Genomic DNA, 1,684 nt, shown 5'->3' with positions numbered 1-1,684 from the left:
TCTTTCCCTCAACTTGTAGGCCTTTAAATTTAAATCTCAGGTCTACCAGTGACTAGTTGTGTAACTCTGGGAAAGTTAGTTAACCTCTCTATATCTGTTTCTGTATCTGTAAATGCCAATGGTATTATTTCCTACCTCATAAGGTTGTTATGACGATTGAGTCCATTTATGTAGAGCTCTTGGAAGAGTATCTGGATTATGGTAAATGCTGTAAGTGTTAGCTATTGATATTATTACTTTTGGGAGAAAGTGGGGGTAACAGTGTTCGTTTAATCTTCCCTGTTTACCAGAAGTCTACCTTCCTAGTCTAGCTCTACAAATCTTGTATCTTCACTGCCTGCCCTACCCCACAACTTTTCAGAAACACATTGATCATATTTATTTTATTTTACTTCATAAAAGAATAATCCCCAAACCAGAACCGTTAGATAATAAAGTCTGAGAAGAATCTAAAGCTTCTCTAATAGTTTTATATGAGTGCAAGCATCCAGAACCAATTATTCATTTAATCAATGTTTTTCAAGAGCCTATTATATAAAGGCACTGTGTTAAGTGCTAGGAATGCCCTTAAGGAGCTTACAGATGAGCAGGGATAAGAAAAGTAAGTAGACATTCAATTACAATACAGTGTGATAGGTAATATGAAAAGGGAGAAGAGATGATATACTGGCTTAAAAAAAAGTTTTCCACTGTAAGCAACCTTGACTAATAAGTAGCAGTTAACCTGGTGCGGTGGAGGTAGGGGTGCAACAGCAGGCATTGCAGGAGGAGATGTTAAGGCACAGGCACAAAAAAGAGCAAACGTGTAGATATGCATATAGTTCAATGTGACTGGAACACAGAATGTGCAGGGAATAAAGAATGAGATAACAGACTGGAGAGGTAGGCAGGGCCTAATCTCAAGGTCTTACAGTCCATTCTAGGAGGTCTGGACTTTATCCTGAGGACAATGGTAAGCCAACGCGCATTTTCAGCAGATTTACATTTTAGAAACATAATCCTTGCCGGTGTTTAGATTGGTTTTGAGAGATGATGAATTAAGCAGAGCTAACCCGATTCCTTTGTATCAGACTCCTCACAGCCTCTCTTAATATGTACTGTGAATTTGTGAGAGAATTATATAGCATAAAGCCCTTCCCAAACTTATCTGATCATCAGTTGATGGACTCCGTTTTTATTGCACACCATCTACTAACATCTTCTGAGACAGCAGTGTTCCCAGATTAAAGTCTGCGAAATGCCTGGGAGAACACATAGGAAAAGCATAACACATAGGAAAAGCATAACAGGCACTCACTATTCGGTGCCTAAGTAACAGCCTAAGTAACAGCCACTCCCCTCTTCTTCCTGGGGGCACAATTTGATTGCACTTGAGGCGATTCTTTCCCCAGCACCAGCAGTAAGTCCTGACTGGTCCACCCTTGGTGGTGGCTGCTGTAGGATACACATGTGGCACAAATCTGGCCAATGAAAGGAAAGGGGAAATGCGCTGGAGGGATCTGGAGAAAGGCTTATATAAGAGACACAGGCAGGGCTTCCCTGGTGGCGCAGAGGTTGAGAGTTCGCCTGCCGATGCAGGGCACACGGGTTCGTGCCCCGGTCCGGGAGGATTCCTCATGTCGCGGAGCGGCTATGCCCGTGAGCCATGGCCGCTGAGCCTGCGCGTCCGGAGCCTGTGCTCCGC

The sequence above is a fragment of the Lipotes vexillifer genome, unplaced genomic scaffold (genome assembly GCF_000442215.2).
Source record: "Lipotes vexillifer unplaced genomic scaffold, Lipotes_vexillifer_v1.1 scaffold370, whole genome shotgun sequence".
NCBI classification, from domain to species: Eukaryota; Metazoa; Chordata; class Mammalia; order Artiodactyla; family Lipotidae; genus Lipotes; species Lipotes vexillifer.
This window is presented reverse-complemented; position numbering follows the sequence as displayed.